This window comes from Erinaceus europaeus, chromosome 15 (genome assembly GCF_950295315.1).
Source record: "Erinaceus europaeus chromosome 15, mEriEur2.1, whole genome shotgun sequence".
Lineage (NCBI taxonomy): Eukaryota > Metazoa > Chordata > Mammalia > Eulipotyphla > Erinaceidae > Erinaceus > Erinaceus europaeus.
The window spans coordinates 72,798,752-72,817,448 of NC_080176.1; positions in this window are offsets into that span (position 1 = coordinate 72,798,752).

Here is an 18,697-nt window from a genome sequence, read left to right on the forward strand (position 1 = left end):
TGCCTTAGCCACTGCAGCCACTGTGCCACCTCCCCAACCACTGCCACTCATGTTTTCTATTTCTTTCAAATTCAATCCTAACAAGGATTTGTCCATTTCTTTTAGATTCTACAATTATTTTGTGGAATAACGTTCATAATTCTCTTGTGATCTTTTGTATTTCTATGAATTTTTTCTAACTTCTTTCAGCTTTAATTCATGTTCTTATTTACTAGATTATCTTATTTTATTTTCATTACTACCAGGGTTATCACTGGTGCCAGTGCTACAAATCCACTGCTCCTGGTGGCTTCTTTTCTATTCTTTTTCTTTTCCTTTTATTCTCTATCATTTCCTTCTCTCTTTCTCTTCTATTTTATTGGACAGGACAGAGAGAAACTGAGAGGAAGGGAAGACAGACAGAACCTGCAGACCTGCTTTACCACTTGTGAAACACACCCCCTGCGGATGGAACTGTGGGGGTGGGGGACTGCAACCCCATCCTTGCCCATGGAGATATGTGTGCTTAACCAGGTGCACCACCACTCAGCCCTGATCTCTTTCTTTTTTCATTAAGGCGAGGTGGGGGTGGGGTGGGGTGGAGAGGGAGAGGAGGAAAGAGAGGACAAAGGCGTTACTCTAGCATTTGTGCCTCAAGTAATGCTCAAACAGTGCCTCATGCTCACAGGTCTGGTGCTTTGGCCATGGTGAGCCCTCCCCACAGCTACCTTTTCTTGATTATTTATTTTTAAAAATATTTATTAGAGAAAGAAAGAAGAAAGAGAACCAGAGCATGTGATGGTACACGTGATGCCAGCAATGCTTACTGTCCAACCCTTTATTCACCGCTCCACTTCCTGACCTCCGGTGAGGTCTTAGGGAGTCTGACCAAGGGTTTGTTGGTGTCATTTCCAAAATCCATACCCTGGTTTCATTGATCTTTTGTAATGATTTTTTGTTAACGATTTCATTGACTTCTGCTTTATTATTATTTATCCACTTGTGCTAACTTGAGGTTTCTTTTTAGAGTAAGAAATGTTTATTAAAGTGAAAGTACAGATCGGCAAAGTTCTCCAAAGAGGTCAGAGCAGGCCGTCCCAATGGGAGGCAACTTTTTGTTTTCTCTTTATGATTGATTTTAGTGTAAACTTAGACTGAGACTTTTTTTCTTTTCCCATATGTGAACTTGCAATGCAGTGAGCTTGCCTCTTCCTACTGCTTTGTAGGAAAGATATGTCTGAAATGTCTTATTTTTGTTTCTTTTAAGGAATTAAAAAAAATTGCTTTTTGATTTCATCTTTGATCCTATAATTATTCAGTCACATGTGGTAAGGTTTTGATGTGTTTGAATTTTCCCAGCTTTCCGGTAAATGATTTTTAGGTTAATTCCATTGTGATCTTGAAAGGTAATTGATATGATTTCAGTCTTCCATAATTTATTGATAAATGTTTTGTGTCCAAACATATGGGCAATCCTTGAGATATCCCTTGTGTTCTAGAGAAAAATGTGTAGATGCAAATTAAGACAATGAGTCATTTCCCCACACCTGTAAGAATGGTCTGCATCGGGAGTCCGGCAGTAGCGCAGCGGGCTAAGCTAAGCGCACGTGGCGCGAAGCGCAAGGACCGGCATAATGGTCCCGGTTCTAGCCCCTGACTCCCCACCTTCAGGGAAGTCGCTTCATAGGCGGTGAAGCAGATCTGCAGGTGTCTTGTCTATCTTTCTCTCCCCCTCTTTGTCTTCCTCTCCTGTCTCCATTTCTCTCTGTCCAATCCAACAATGACGACATAATAACAACAACAATAATAACTACAACAATAAGACAAGGGCAACAAAAGGGAATAAATATATAAATATTTTTTTAAAAGGGGGGGGGAAATGAATGGCCTACATCAACAAGGATTGAAAACAATGCTGGTGAGGATGTGAGGAAAGGAACCCTTAAAATCTCTGACTTTTGTGACAGAATGGATTCAACAGAAAGGGGATATGCTTAGCAATAAGATGAAGGATAAATGTGGTTTCACCCATATGTTGGATCTAGAGAATTGGTACAAATAAACTGAAGAAAAAAAGAAAAAGTAAAAGAGAAGCAAGTAAACTATGAGACTTTGGAAGAAGTATGGTGGTTATCTTTGGGAGGTAGGAGGGCGCAGACACAGAACTTTGGGTGTGGTGTGTAATCCCTACCATTTTGTAACCTACTTAAAAAATAAAGTTAAAAAAAAATTCCTCCGGATGTAAGTGTAAACTGGTCCAGCATCTACAAAAATCATTGTGGAGATACCTCAAAATACTAAAAATAAGTCTACCATACCTACCTATATGATCCAACAATTTCACTCTGGAATATCTATCTGAACAACATAAAGATAAGAATAGACTCCACGTCCGTATATATTGTAACAAAAAATAAAATTTCATTTTCAAAGGAAAAATGGCCACAGGGACAGTGGATTCATAGTGCCAGCACCTAGCCCCAGCTATAACCCTGGAGGCAGAAAAAAATGAAAGAAATACTGCCATATACATTTTATGAAACCAATTTTACTTTATTTTAATATCTTTTTAAAAAATATTTATTTAATTCCTTTTGTTGCCCTTGTTTTTAATGTTGTAGTTGTTGTTGATAGGACAAAGAGAAATGAAAAGAGGAGGGGCAGACAGAGAGGGGGGAGAGAAAGATAGACACCTGCAGACTTGCCTCACAGCCTGTGAAGCAACTCCCCTGCAGGTGGGGAGCTGGGGGCTCGAACCAGAATCCTTATGCCGGTCCTTGGGCTTTGCGCCACCTGCATATTTTAATATCTTATTTATTACTTATTAGATAGACAGAGAGGGATTTAAAGGGGTGGAGGAGATACAGAGGGAAGGAGACAAAGACTTGCAGCCCTGCTTCACCACTGTTGAAGCTTGAACCCAGGTTCTTGTGCACAGCAAAACAGCAAAAAAAAAAAATCATTTTCAAACTGAGTGAAATAATCCAGGGAAAGAAAGACAAACACCAAATAATCTCACTTATATATGGAATTTAAGAAATAAAGCAAGGGAGAAGGCAAGATGAAACCCCCCAAATGAACTTTTACTTTGTGTTTACAGATCTGAGGTTGCTAAAGAGAAGAGGAGGATGGAGCTAGAAAATCTGTAAGGCAAAGAATGTCCTACATGGGGGCCTGGCGGAGCTCAGCAGGTTAAGCGCACATGGCTCAGGGCGCAAGGACTGGTTCCAGCCCCCAGCTGCCCACCTGCAGGGGGTTTGCTTCACAAGCGGTGAAGAAGGTCTGCAGGTGTCTTTCTCTCCACCTGTCTTCCCCTCCTCTGTCGATTTTTCTGTCCTATCCAGTAACAAGCATAGCAATAATAATAATAACAACAATGATAAACAACAAGGGCAACAAGAAGGAAAAAATAGCCTTCCGGGAGCAGTGGATTTGTAGTGCAGGAACCAAGGCCCAGCAATAATCCTGGAGGAAAAAAAAAAAAAAAGAATGCCTTGCAGTGGAGGGAGATGGCACTTTGGTGGTTGCTTAGATATGCTAGACATTTTGGAGGGAGATGTGAAAACAATGATTACACACCTATATTAATAGAAGGGCTATTGATTTTATTAGAAAGCTCTGTGTCTATAAACTTATGTTTGATTGATTTGGGGGCTTTGATTGAATTCTCATCAATCATCCAGATTCTTAATTTGGATAAACCAAGCATTTTATCCTTGGATAGTAGAGTAGTCTTAGATTAGATTGGAATATTACCTCTCCTTTTTTGATATTTCCCTTTTTGGAATAACCCACCAATTTATTATAGGTTAAATTTGGGATTTTCATTGTATATATATATATATTTATATATATTTGATTGGATTTGGTGCCTCCAGTGGGATCACACTATTAATTTATATTTGGTTTTATTTTCTTGCCTATGATTTCATTAGCCAATGAATTCATTTTATTAGATTTAGGGAGTTTGGATTACCAGATAAATATTCTGACTAGTTCTCAAACTTTATCAACATGCCTGGTGTGATTTGAAGGCATCACTGGGATTAATTCACTAAAACACCTTTGATTAGGTTTAAAGTTTGGATGGAATGACATCAATTTCTCATTGGTTAGAATTCTGATATCTCATTAAATTAACCAACCTATTTATTCACTATTATCTTTAGGGAACTTTGGGTTATCATAGCTATCATAGCTGTTTATATTTGCTTAGATATGTGTATGAGTTTGGATTAATATAACCTAATACCATTAACCCATCAATCTGCTTCCCACTAGATTTGAAGCTATTAAAAGGATTAACCATCCAATTCATCTTTGTTTGAGAACATATTTGATTGGATTGGCTCACCCATTTATCTTAAATATGATTTCTGATCTTTGGTTCCATTAGCCCTTTTCAGTTACCTGAATTAGACTTTGTAACTTGGAACATACTAGTTCATCCACTTATCTCTGGTGTCTTTAATTTAGTTTCACAGTTCAGGTTAGAGGTCATTCAGTGGATTATTCCATCAAATCTTCTTTAATTAGTTTTGGATCTTTTATTGGTAGCAGCATATCTATTACTTTACTAGCCTTAGGGTCTCTGCTTGACTTACCTTATCCACTATTCTCTGTGTTAGAGTTCCTCAATTGGATTAGACCAACTAGTTATATTAATTCTGTCCCGTGACCGGAAAATCAGATCTTCTCTTTGGTTAGATTTGGCTAAATTAAATGTATTATCATATCAATTCATCTATACTGGAATTAGGTTTATTTGATTGGAATAGGCAATCAACTCTTCATCAGAAAGTCTTTATCAATGAACAACATATTTATAAAAGCATACTGCCATATTGACACTAGAATTTTTTTTACCTACTTTGCTTATCAAATCAACACAGAAATGACAACTTACCAAACTTATCTCTGTTTAACGAAGATTCAAACTGAATCAAATATTAATTATATATCTTCCACTCCCAATAAGAGATAATCCAGAAATTGTCTGGATCCAAAGAAAGTCCCATATATCCTGGTGTGTTCTCTTTATTTCAATACACTCAAGATGAAAAGAGTTGACCACTGTGTCCAGCAAGTGAAGTTGGAGGAACATTGCCCACGGAAGGAGCTTCCCTGTATCCACCTGCCTCACATCCATCAAGTAAAGAGGGAGGTGGGTAGATGCAGCCTAATGGTCAAGAGGAGGCCTTAACGTAGGGTAAGGGGAGGTGGTGAACAGAGCTGCTTTATGACTTCAGTCCATCTGATAAAGGGGCCATCTGGACTTTATTCTTAGCCTCCTGAAAGGTTGGTTTGAGCTTGTGATGTGGTGGTACTCATAAACTTAACTGGAATTTAAACAATTTCATCATCTGATCTTCTTCTCTCCTTATTTTACTGTATGGATCTTTCTTCCTTCAGTTTTTGAACCAGGCCATTGGGTTACTCAATTGAAGTCCACTGAGTCTTCACCCACTTTGTGTAATGCTGGCTCTACTCAGTGAGTCTCCCTACACATGTCTGAATTCCTGTGTACTCATTTAGAGCAGCACAAGCCTTGCCAGTGAATTGGTATTTCATCTCAGTGCACAAATTCAGTGAATTTATCAGCTGTTTCCTGTATCTTCTATATAGGCCACATCCAAGAGACTGACAGAGTTTGTATACAAATAGGTAAACTACCAGGAAGACAACGAGAAGAAAACATACCACTGTCTCTGGAAATTTTAAAGAACTTATTCTAGAATTAAGTAATTGTTCAGCAGGTCCATAGACAGAGTCACAAAGGATGACAAATAGTCCTATGGCAATGTTCCACCACAGGTATCAACCTGTAACCATGGTTACACCAGGCATAGCAAAGCCCTGAGAACATTCTAATTGGAACCCAACCAGCAGTTGGTATGTCAACTTTCTAATATGTAATGATCAACTCTTTTAAAATTAGTTTTGGAGTCTCTGTTTGAATTAAAATATCAACTAATCCTTGAATAGAAAAGAATCATTTGGAGGGGGTAGATTGACTTATAGGATCTATGTTGTCATGGGAGTACATACATTTCCACATTTCTCCAAGACAGAAGTCAGTACATGTTGCCTTCCACCATACTACATTCTGCTCCTCTGTAGGGCTATAGGCCCTCAGTCTCTCCTCAGTGCTCTTCCCTTCCCCCTTCTGAATCCATGAATCTGTTGCGATAGACTATAGCCCTTTGAGGTTTCATCTTTTTTAAAAAAAAAGTGTTTTGGGAGTCGGGCTGTAGCGCAGCGGGTTAAGTGCAGGTGGCGCAAAGCACAAGGACCGGCATAAGGATCCCGGTTCGAACCCCGGCTCCCCACCTGCAGGGGAGTCGCTTCACAGGCGGTGAAGCAGATCTACAGGTGTCTATCTTTCTCTCCTCCTCTCTGTCTTCCCCTCCTCTCTCCATTTCTCTCTGTCCTATCCAACAACAACAACAATAATAACTACAACAATAAAACAACAAGGGCAACAGAAGGGAATAAATAAATTTTTTTTAAAAAGTGTTTTATTTTTTGGATAGAAACAGCCAGAAACTGAGAGGGAAGGGGGTGACAGAGAGGGAGAGAGACAGAGAAACACCTGTAACATTGCTTCACCACTTATGAAGCTTTTCCCCTGCAGGTGGGGACCAGGGGGCTTGAACCAGGGTCCTTGTGCATTATAACATGTACACTCAACCAGGTGCACCACCACCCGGCCCTGAGATCATCCTTTCCTTTCCTTTTCTTTATTTCTTAGATTCCCGTCTAGGAGTGAGATCATTCAGCATTCATTCGTCTCCTTTCAGCTTATTTTGTTTAATATGATTCCCTGCAGTTTTATCCACAATGTAGCAAAGCGAAAGATTTTATCTTTTTTTTTCTTGAGGGGGGAAGATGAATGGTTTACAGTAAATACTATTCTGATACATGTGTAAAGATTTCTCAAGTCTCTGCAATACACTCTCGCCCCCAGCCTAGTTCCTTCTTCACCATCACGCCACAGGAACTGAAAGGTCACCGCCCCTACTCCCCCGAGTCCTATACTTTGGTGCAATACATTGCACCCAGTCCAAATTCTGCTTTGTGGTTCCCCTTCTGTTCTTATTTATCAACTTCTGTCCATGAATGAGATCATCCCATAGTCACGCTTCTCTTTTGGCTTATCTCACTTAACATTAACCCATCAAGGTTCATCCAAGATGAGGTGAAGAAGGGGAATTGATTATTCTTAATAGGCGAGTAATATTCCATTGTTTATTATTTCTTATAGTTGTGCTGTGTATATTGTGTATAGCACAACTTCCTTAACCATTTATATGATGTCGTTCCCAAATTTTGGCTGTCAGAAATAGCAAGGCTATAAACATAGGCATATATAGACATTTTCACATACATGTTTTTGATTTTTTTTAAATATATTTTTTTGATAGAAGACAGAAAGAAATTGAGAGGGGAGGGGGAGGTAGGGAAAGAGACAGAGAGACACCTGCAGCTGTGCTTCACCACTTGTGAAGCTTTCCCCTTACAGGTGGGGACCAGGGGCTTGAATCTGGGTCGCTGTGCACTGTCATGTGTGTGCTCAGCCAGCTGCAACAACGCCTGCCCTCAGATACATGTTTTTGTATACTTCAAGTAGATGCCTAGGAGAGTAATTACCAGATTATACAGTGGGTCCATTGTTAATATTCTGAAGATTCTCCCATTGAGCAATTTACATTTCCACAAATAATGTAAAATAATTCCTTTCTCCCCACATCTTCACCAGCATTTGTTGGGTCTGTCTTTTAAAAAGTATATATATATACATATATATACTTTTTGCATATATATATATATGCAAAAAGACAGACAGAGCACTGCTCTTTTCTGGTTTATTGTGGTGCTACGGTTTAAACCTGAGATCTCAGCGCTTCAGGTATAGAAGTCTTTTGCATAACCATTATGTTATCTCCCCAGCCTGATTCTGTCCTTTTTGTGGTAGACTATTCTCATCATTGTAAGGTAGCATCTCATTGTCTTGATTATTTTTTTTCATTTCTCTAATCAGTAATTTTGAGTTTTTCATATGCCTGTTGGCCATTCTAATATCTTCTTTGGTGAATATATTTGATGTTCTTTCCCTCATTAAAACAATTTCTGTGGGTGTTGGGCGGTAGTGCAGCGGGTTAAGCGCAGGTAGCACAAAACACAAGGACCGGTGTACGGATCCCGGTTCCAGCCCCTGGCTCCCCACCTGCAGGGGAGTTGCTTCACAGGTGGTGAAGCAGGTCTGCAGGTGTCTATCTTTCTCTCTTCCTCTCTGTCTTCCCCTCCTCTCTCCATTTCTCTCTGTCCTATCCAACAATGATGACATCAATAAGAACAATAACTACAACAATAAAACAACAAGGGCAACAAAAGGGAATAAATAAATAATAAAATATTTTTTAAAAAATAAAACAATTTCTGCTGTTGTTGCTGAGTTTTCTGAGTTCTTTAGATATTTAATTTTTAATTCTTTGTCTAATATATGGCATGTAAATATTGTCTCCTTTGCAGTAGATTGTGTCTCTGTTTTGCTGGTGGCTTCTTTCACTGTGCAAAAGTTTTTTAATTTCCTGGAACCAGAAAAGACCTAGAATTGCCAAAACAATCTTGAGAAAAAAGAACAGAATCAGAGGCATCACACTCCCCGATTTCAAATTGTATTATAGGGCCATTGTCATCAAAACTGCTTGGTACTGGAACATGAATAGACACACTGACCAGTGGAATAGAATTGAGAGCCCAGAAGTAAGCCCCCACACCTATGGACATCTCATCTTTGACAAAGGTGTCCAGACTATTAAATGGGGAAACCAGAGTCTCTTCAACAAATGGTGTTGGAAAAAATGGGTTGAAACATGCAGAAGAATTAAACTGAACCACTATATTTCATCAAATACAAAAGTAAATTCCAAGTGGATCAAGGACTTGGAATGTTAGACCAGAAACTACCAGATACTTAGAGGGAAATATTGGCACAGCTCCTTTCTGCATAAATTTTAAAGACATCTTCAATGAAATGAATCCAATTACAAAGAAGACTAAGACAAGCATAAACCTATGGGACTACATACAATTAAAAAAGCTTCTGCACAGCTAAAGAAACTACTACCCAAACCAAGAGACCCCTCACAGAATGGGAGAAGATCTTTACATGCCATACATCAGACAAGAGGCTAATAACCAGAATATATAAAGAACCTGCAAATCTCAACAACAAGACAACAAATAACCCCATCCAAAAATGGGGAGAGGACATGGACAGAATATTCACCACAGAAGAGATCCAAAAGGCCGAGAAACACATGAAAAAATGCTCCAAGTCTCTGATTGTCAGAGAAATGCAAATAATGACAACAATGAGATACCACTTCACTCCTGTGAGAATGTCATACATCAGAAAAGGTAACAGCAGCAAATGCTGGAGAGGGTGTGGGGTCAAAGGAACCCTCCTACACTGCTGGTGGGAATATCAATTGGTCCAACCTCTGTGGAGAACAGTCTGGAGAACTCTCAGAAGGCTAGAAATGGACCTACCCTTTGACCCTGCAAATCCTGGGGATATATCCTAAGGAACCCAACACACCCATCCAAAAAGATCTGTGTACACATATGTTCTTAGCAACAAAATTTGTAATAGCCCAAACCTGGAAGCAACCCAGGTGTCCAACAACAGATGAGTGGCTGAGCAAGTTGTGATATATATACTAATCAGCTATTTAAAATGGTGGCATCACTGTTTTCAGCTGATCTTGGATGGAGCTTGAAAAAATCATGTTAAGTGAAATAAATCAGAAACAGAAGGATGAATATGGGATGATCTCAGTCTCAGGCAGAAGTTGAAAATCAAGATCAGAAGAGAAAACACAAGTAGAACTGAACTGGAATTGGCATGTTGCACCGAAGTAAAAGACTCTGGGGTGGGTGGGGGAAGGAGAGTACAGGTCCAGAAAGGATGACAGAGTGGGGGTTGTATTATTATGTGGAAAACTGGGAAATGTTATGCATGTACAAACTATTGTATTTACTGTTGAATGTAAAACTTTAATTCCCCAATAAAGACATTTTAAAAAAAGTTTTCCAATTTCATATAATCTAATATGAAAATGGTGAATATGAATATGAAAATCATAAGAAGTAGATGCTCCTTGTTTTCCTTGGTGTTGGACCTCAGTCTTGGAAGATCAAAGAAGATATCATATAGTGTCTTTTTTAAGTTTTTTTTATTTGTTATTAATAGTATGTTACAGGATTGGAAGGTTAAAATGCATAGTTCCACATCATACCCACCACCAAAGTTCTGTATCCCCGCTCTCCCAAAGATAACAACCATATTTCTCACAAGTTGTAGTTTGTTCTTTCTTTTTTCCTTCTCCTCCTCCTCCTCTTCCTTCTTTTGGCAAGTTATTGTGAATCAGATCTCTACATTCCACGTATGAGTGAAACCATGCTGTAATTGTCTTTCATTTCTTTACTTATTTTGTTAAACATAATCACCTCCAGTTCCATCCCTTTTGTCCTGAGAACACAATATCATCTTTTTGATTGCAGAGTAGTACTCCATGGAATATGTATCCTGTAACTTTTTTTCCCCCTCCAGGATTATCACTAGGGCTCAGTGCCAGCATTGTGAATCAACTGGTCTTGGTGGATATTTTTCCCCCCATTTCATTGAATAGGAGAGAAAGAAATTAAGAGAGGAGGAGGAGATAGAGAGGGAAAGAGAAAGACAGCTGCAAATCTGCTTCACTGCTCATGAAGTGGACCCCCTACAGGTGGAAAGCAGGGGCTCGAACCTGGTTCCTTGAGCTTGGTAATATGTGCGCTTAAACGTGTGCTTAACCAGGTGTGCCACCACCTGGCCCCCTACAATCCCTTTAAGATTTGCTTGCTAAGATTTTGCTCAATATCTAGGTATATATGCTTATGTAGGATATTGACCTATAATTTTCTTTTATTGTAATGTCTTTGCTGACTTTGGTATCAGGGTGGTGTTAATTTCATAGAAGGTGTTAGGGAATATTTGTGTCTTTGATTTTTTTTTTTTTGGAAGAACTTGAAAATCATAAGAAGTAGATGCTCCTTGAAGGTTTGTTAAAATTCATTGGTCGCATATTTGATCTTGGACTTATTTTTGGGAGGCTGGGAGGTTATTACTTTTTTTAGTTTCCTTGATTGTAAATGGTCTTTTCATCTTCCTATTTTTTTTCTGACTCAGTTTTAGGAAGACATATAACTAAGAATTTATCCTTATTCTAGGTTCTTCAACTTTGTGGCATATAGTTTCTAGAAATTACTCATGATCCTTTGAATTTTTTTTTTTTTTGGTATCTGTTGTAATTTCTCCCCTTTCATTTACAATCGTATTTATCATTATATATAGTTACGGAAATAATCGTTAACCCATATTTGTGACTGGAAGAACTGTTGCAGTTTCCAATGGAGGAAATGAGGACAGAGAACTCTGGTGGTGGGAATGGTGTGGAATTGTTTCCCTGTTATCTCATAATTTTATAAATCAATATTAAATCATTAATAGTTTTTTAAAAAAAAAATAGGTGACTGGTTAGTGAGAGATAACACGCTGCTGTCTCTTGCTGGAGGCTGTAAAAAGTGCATTTTGACTCAGGCAATTGGGCAGCAGGTCCACCACCACCTCACCTAGCTTCCCAAGGATCCACCCAAGAGGAGCCACAGAGGATGAGAGCCCCTTTGTGACACTGATCCACCATTGAAGTCAAGCTGCCACCATGGTAACGGCAGCCACAACAAAGCCTTAGGGAGGTTCTAAGTGGAACTTAGTCAGCAACTGGGACTTTGGCTTTCTCAGCAACATACAGATCAGCAACTGTCTTTGATTAGTCTGAGGTCTTGGTTTAAATTAATATACCATGTTTTTTTTTTTTTCTTGAACAGAAGTGGGTCATTGATTGAACTGACCCATCAACATATCCTTGACTCAATTTGGGGTACTTGTGTTGATCTGTCCAAATATTTGACTTTTCCTAAAATCATTTATAACTTTGGATCAGCATATCAATTAATTGCACTAGATTTTGATGATTTTATTGAACTAGTTTGTCAGCATGTCTCAAAGGAGATCTGGATTCTTTGATGTGTCAGGCCATTAATTTGCCTTTGATTTCATTTGAAATATATGATCAGATTAAGTGATAGATTATTATTATTTTACCAGAGCACTGTTCAGCTATGGCTTATGGTGGTGTGGGAAATTGAACAGTAGATCTTGGATCCTCGGGCATAAGGATCTCTTTGCAAAGCCATTATGCTATCTACCCCCAGCCAAGTTATTATTTTTAAATTATCTATTTGATAGAGATAGCCAGAAATCTAGAAGGAAGGGGGAGAGAGAGAAGAGAAACAGAGAGATACCTGCAGCATTGCTTCACCATGCATAAAGTTTTCCTTCTGTAGGTGGGAGCTGGGGGCTCGAACCTGGGTCCTTGTGCATTTTAAGGTAAAGTATCTTTGACATGGGTATATGACTAGCTGAGCATTTCAGCATACCCTTCATTATTTTTGGGATTTGGGTTTGGGATAAGAGTATAGGTTCAACATTTGTTGGAACTGATGCCTGAGATTTTTTTAGTTTGTCCAAATTTCTCTAGTTTTTGAGTTTTTTGGTAGTGATAGCAAATCAAATTATCATTAATTTGTCTCTGCTCCTTGACTTAGTTTAGTCAGCTTTGATCTGGTGTGCCATCCACGGATCTTTGATTTGATTTGGGATCTTTCAGTGGATTCTTAAATGGACACTTTTGATTGGATTATAATGGGCAGATGAGATATCAACACAGGGTGTGGCTCCCTGTTTCCCAGGAACTTCTTGCTAGCTGCCCATAGAAGCAATAAGACCTGAGACCTCAGAGTCAAATAAGAGAAAATAAGAGAAAGTATATTAGATAAAGATACACATACTCACATATGAGCAGGCCCACTGGGAAGACAACAAAGTGGAAAGGCAGAAGGACTGAGAGGCTATGAGGGAGAAAAGTCAGAAGGGACAAAAGGCAGAAAGGGGTCCTATGACATTAAACATTACTCTTTTTATACTCCTTTTTGGGGGCTATAGGGCAGGCACACAATGGTTATAATTATTACATAGGAGGTGTAGTCTTACATTGTTTATCTATTACTCTGTTGGGGTGGGAGGCCTGGAAGTATGTGTTGATTCTGAATTGTTTTGTCTCTGGGGAAGATTCATAGGATGAACTGGTACTCTTGTTCTTAGGATCCTCTCAGCTTCCACACTCCCACTTTCTCCAGTCCTGCTTACAGATACATCTGCAAGGTCAACCTTAGGAAAGGAGAAGGTATCCATTTCTCCTGCACCTGTCGCTCTTAGCCTGCCTCTGACAGGAGGACCCATCCATTTACCTTTGCTGAGATAGTGTTACATGTATTGGATTAGTTCTTTTACTTCCTCCTCCTCCTCCTCCTCCTCCTTTTTCTTTCCTCTCCCCTCCCCTCCCCTCCCCTCCCTTTCCCTTCTCTCCCCTCCCTTTCCCTCCCCTCCCCTCCCCTCCCCTCCCCTCCCCTTCCCTTCCCATCCCTTCCCTTCCCTTCCCTTTTCTGTTCTCTCTTCCTTTCACTTCCTTCTTTCCAAGAGCACTATTCAGTTTGGGCTTATGGTGTTCCCAGTGACCAAACCTGGAACCTCAGAGCCTCAAGCTTGAATGTCTTTTTATTTTACTTTATTTTATTTTATATTTACTTATTTATTTTCCCTTTTGTTACCCTTGTTGTTTTTTATTGTTGTTGTTGTTATTGATGTCATTGTTGAATAGATCAGAGAGAAATGGAGAGAGGAGGGGAAGAAGATAGACACCTGCAGACCTGCTTCACCGCCTGTGAAGTGACTCCTCTGTAGATGGGGAGCAGGGGGCTCAAACCGGGATCCTTAGGCCTGTCCTTGCTCTTTGCGCTCCTGTAATGTTTTATCAGATGTTTGACTGTGGATTGCTTAGATCATCCACTTACTAAATTTAGTGTCTTTGTTTTTGCATATGTAACTATAATCTGGCACCTTCATTTCTTGGCAATATGTGAAGTGTTTCTATTGTATTAGTTTTGGGTCCTACTTATCCTTAATTAGAGTTATCCTTAATTAGAGTTGTATAGTAAAAGCTAAAAACTTGTTGGGTTTTGTTGGGGGTCTGACAAATGGGAGGTTCATTACAACACAGGTGTATTTAGGCACATAAAACTGTGGCAGCAAAATAGGCCAAGAGGAAAAGATTAGCTAGGCATGTGACGTGGAGCCATGAGTTCTTAAGTTTAATTACCAGCCTTCAGCTACCTCACTTGCAGGTCCCCAGGGAAAACCAGATGGCAAATCCGAAGAAGGCTGACAGGAACAGCAACAGTGAGGGAAGAGTAGGAAGGAATGAAGAGGAGAAAAGCCATATGACTGAACTCTGTCAGGTGATTGCTTAGTCTCTTATACCCATAATCCCTTGTGAATTTGCATAAGTCTGTCCTATGCTCTTGATGTCAGCCATATGCTAATTATGTTTATGTTCCAACAATTCCTTTTGCTCACCCTAACAGAACAATGTTCCAGGCTGGGTGGTGGTGCACCAGGTTTGAGCCTCCAGTTCCTACCTGCAGGGGGAAAAAGCCTTGCTAGTGGTGAAGCAGTGCTGCAGGTCTCTGTCTCTTCTTCTGTGCTATCAATATTATCCTTTTTTAGATTTGGTCCCCTTTAATGATAAAAGCTTTTCCACTTCTAGTTTATTATATTTGAGCCTCTGATTTGATCAACATCCTAATTTATCTTTGATTGAATTTGGGACTCATGATAGAATTAACACATCAGTACATCTTTGATTTTATTAAAATCAATTTTCTTATAGAATTATCTTTGACTAAATTTCATTACTTGCACAAGGACCCGTGTAAGAATCCAGGATCAAGCCCCTAGTCCCCCACCTGCAGGGGAGTCGCTTCACAGGTGGTGAAGCAGGTCCGCAGGTGTCTGTCTTTCTCTTCCCTTCTCTGTCTTCCCCTCCTCTCCATTTCTCTCTGTCCTATCTAATAATGACATCAGTAACAACAACAATAATAACTACAATAACAACAAAAAAACCCAAGGGCAACAAAAGGGAAAATAAATAAATATTAAAAAAATTCATTATTTAAATTGGATTAGTGTGACAAATTTTAAAAATAAAATTTGGATTTTTTGTTAGACACTAGAAATCAGATTTTGTTCTCTAGCATACCAACCAATCTTTTATTAACATCGGTATTTATTTGTAATAATCTATTGGCATTTCTTTTATTATTTTGGGGACCTACTGTTGAATGGGCATATCAATTTATCTTAATGATATTTGGGGCATTGGATTGGAGTAATTCATCAATTTATCTTCCATTATATATCAGCCTATCAAAGTTATCTTAGATCATATTTGGTAATGTGATGGCCAGTATCTCAATTTCCCCTTCATTACATTTGATATATTTCTTCGGATTAGCCTAGGAAACCATGGGTTAGATCTGTGAAGTCTGGATTAGCACAGCTAACTGTCTATGATTAGTTTCAGGATTTATCTAATAGTCTATTTTTTAAAATATTTTTTAATATTTTATTAATTTTTAATGAAAAAATGATTCAGAGAGAAAGAGAGGGAGATACCAGAACACTGTTCAGTTCTGGCTTATCATGGTTCTGGGGATTGAACCTGGAACCTCAGAGTCTCAGGTTTTGGCAGAACCATTATTCTACTTCCCCAGCCTCTTTTTTTTATTAGACTTGCATATCTAGCTTAAGTTTAGTATCAATTTATTCTTGGTTGGATTTGGGGCTTTTTATTGATTTTCTCCATCTTTCCCTCTCATTATATATAATACATTTTTTTAAATTTAATTTTTAATTTTTTTTATTATCACCAATGTTATCATTGGTACTCAGTGCTCGCATTACAAATCTACTGTAGGTGTGACTAAGAAAGGAAAAGAAAGCAAGACCATAGGGAAAAAAGAGGCAAATATATATAAATATAGACAGTCAGTTATGGCAATAATAGTCAGCCCACATCTGCTACCTTGGGAGAACTGCTGGAGCTTCCAGTGGAGGGAAAGGGGACACTGAAAACTCCAGTGTTTGGAACAGTGTGGCATTATACCCCTGTTATCTTACAATTTTGTAAATCAATATAGTCACTAATAAAATTTAAAAAGAAAAGTAGATAAGTAGAAAGGAAGGAAGGGAGAGTCTGGTGGTAGCCCAGAGGGTTAAGCGCACCATGGTGCAAAGCACAAGGACCTGTGTAAGCATCCCGGTTCAAGCCCCCAGCTCCCCACCTGCAGAGGAGTCACTTCACAGGTGATGAAGCAGGTCTGCAGGTGTCTGTCTTTCTCTCTCCTCAGTCTTCCCCTCCTCTCTCTATTACTCTCTGTCCTATCTAACAATAGCGACATTAATAACAACAACAATAAAAAACAACAAGGGCAACAAAAGGGAAAATAAATAAGTATATACAAATTAAAAAAAAAAGAGGGAGTCGGGCTGTAGTGCAGCAGATTAAGTGCAGGTGGCGCAAAGCACAAGGGCCGGCATAAGGATCCCAGTTCGAACCCCGGCTCCCCACCTGCAGGGGAGTCAAAGCACAAGGACCGGCATAAGGATCCCGGTTCGAACCCCGGCTCCCCACCTGCAGGGGAGTCGCTTCACAGGCGGTGAAGCAGGTCTGCAGGTGTCTATCTTTCTCTCCTCCTCTCTGTCTTCCCCTCCTCTCTCCATTTCTCTCTGTCCTATCCAACAACAACAACAACAATAATAATAACTACAACAATAGAACAACAAGGGCAACAAAAGGGAATAAATAAATAAAATAAATATTAAAAAAAGAAAAAAGAAGGCAGGCAAGAAGAAAAAGCAAGGACAATACTGAAGCTTTCTTCAATGTGGTAGGGCCCTGGGCTTGAACCTGGGCTGTACATATAGTACTTAGTTTATTTTTTAACCAGAGCACTGTTCAGTTCTGGTTTATGGTGATACCAGGGATTGAACCTGAGACTTTGTATCCTCAGACATGAAGGCCTGTTGCATAACCACTATGCTATCTTCCTGGCCCATCCTTATCAATTTATATTTGATTATATTTGATGCCTTTGTTTGTGCATTCCATCAATTTATCTCTCATTGGTTTGAGACTTTTGCTAAGATCATCTGTCTTACATTTCATTAGATTTGGGACATAGCTTTTCCTAGCAATTTTTGGCCCAGTAGGTAATTAGATTGTGATTTAGTTAACCCAGTATATGTATGTGTGAATGTTTTTATAAATTGAATTCTTATGCTAACCTAATAAATGTCCTAAATTCAATCAAGTATACATTTCAAGGCTAATCTAATTCAAGATCCTGCACACAATAAAAAGCAAGTAATATACTGATATAATTGAATTCCTAATGTAATCAAAGATAAACCATTATGTTTATATAATCTTGGTTCCTCAGTTTGATTTTAATAATCTATCAAAGATATATTCCTAAATTTGTTTTAGCATCATTAATAAATCCAAATTCTTTTTAAATATTTATTTATTTTTCCCTTTTGTTGCCCTTGTTTTTTTATTGTTGTTATTGATGCCGTCATTGTTAGATAGGACAGAGAGAAATGGAGAGAGGAGGGGAATACAGAGAGAAAGAGAGAAAGATAGACACCTGCAGACCTGCTTCACCACCTGAGAATTGACTCCCCTGCAGGTGGGGAGCCAGAGGCTTGAACCAGGATCCTTATGCCAGTCCTTGCGCTTCGCACCATATGTGTGTCGTGCTAGCGCCCGACTCCCATAAATCCAAATTCTTATGTTAACCTAAGAGAACACTTTAGTATAATCCAAAATAAATTTGTTTCTAATCTGGTCACAATCTCTTTATTTTATCAAATACACATCCACATGCTGATATAATAAAATCTTGATCTCATCAAATAATTCCATAGTAATCTAATCTGAGTTCATTGAGATCTAATGAAAGTTAAATTCCTGAGACAGTAAAATTGACCACCTGGATAAAGGGTCTACTTTGCCATGCAAGTAAAACAGGTTCGATCCCAACCCCAATCACATCAGAGGAAACTGCTGCTGCGGTATCTTTCCTTTTCTCTCGCTCTTTCTCTCTGTATCTCTCTCTCTCTCTTCATATATATATGAAGAAGAAGAAAAAGAAAAAGAAAAATCAGCCTAGAGTGAAGTAACAACAAAGGTAAATCCTTCTCTTTCTCCTCTTCCTTCTCCTCCTCCTCCTCATCTGCCACCAGGGTTGTCATCCCCTAGGGCTCAGTGCTCAGTGCTCAGTGCTGGTACTATGACTCTATTGCTCGAGGCAGTCAGACTTCCTCCCTCCCTGCCTTCCTTCCTTCCTTTTTTTTTTTCTTTCTTTCTTCCCATCCCTTACCTTTTTTTTTTTTTTTTTTTTTTGAGAGGACAGATAGAAATTGAGAGGGGAGGAGAAGATAGAGAGGGAAGGACAAAAAGAGACACCTGCAGACCTGCTCCACTAATTGTGAAGCTTCCACCCCCTCCTGCAGGTGGGGAGTGGGGACTTGAACCTTAGGTCTTTGTGCATGGTAACATGTGCGCTTAACCTGGCATGAACTGGCCCATGTAAATTCCTATTCTAATCTAGTTTTAGATAAAAAATATCTATGTTAATCTAATCCAAGTTT